Genomic DNA, 686 nt, shown 5'->3' on the forward strand with positions numbered 1-686 from the left:
AGCACTAAGTGACCGCGAATGTTTCAAAACCAGCACTTAACCGCGAATGTTTTTTTAAAAAGCACTTAACCGCGAATGTTTCAAAACAAGCAATTAAAAAGCACTTTTTTTTTTTAAAGTATTTTTTTTATTCCAAGAGAATGGGGGGGGGTCTGAGAATGGGGACTGGGGAGGGGGACAACAGGGGTCGTTGCGGAGGGGGCTTGGTGGTGGGGGAAAGAGGGGTACTGGGAAAAGGGGAGGTCCCACTTCCCCCTCAACCCCTTCCTCCCCCCTTCTTCCCACCTCCATCCCCACTCCCTCCCCCCCTCCCTCCCCCTCAATCCCAACCTCCATCACCACTCAGCCCCTAACTCACCCCTCCCTCCTTCCCTCCATCCCACCCTCCCCCACTCCCTCCCCCCCTCCCTCCACCCTTCCATCCCTCTCCCCCTCCCCCCTCCTTCCACCCTCCCTCCCCCCCTCCCGGTTACAATGGAAACCCTACGGGGACGGGCCCAACGGGGAAAGAGGGGTACTGGGAAAAGGGGAGGTCCCCCTCCCTCCCCTACCCCTACCCCCTTCCCCCCTCCCCTCCCTCCCCCTCCCCTCCTCCCTCCACACCTCACTCCACACCTCCCTCCTCCCTCCCTCCCCCCTCCCTCCCCCCTCCCGGTTACAATGGAAACCCTACGAGGATGGGCCCA

The sequence above is a fragment of the Rhinoraja longicauda genome, chromosome 14 (genome assembly GCF_053455715.1).
Source record: "Rhinoraja longicauda isolate Sanriku21f chromosome 14, sRhiLon1.1, whole genome shotgun sequence".
Taxonomy (NCBI): Eukaryota; Metazoa; Chordata; class Chondrichthyes; order Rajiformes; family Arhynchobatidae; genus Rhinoraja; species Rhinoraja longicauda.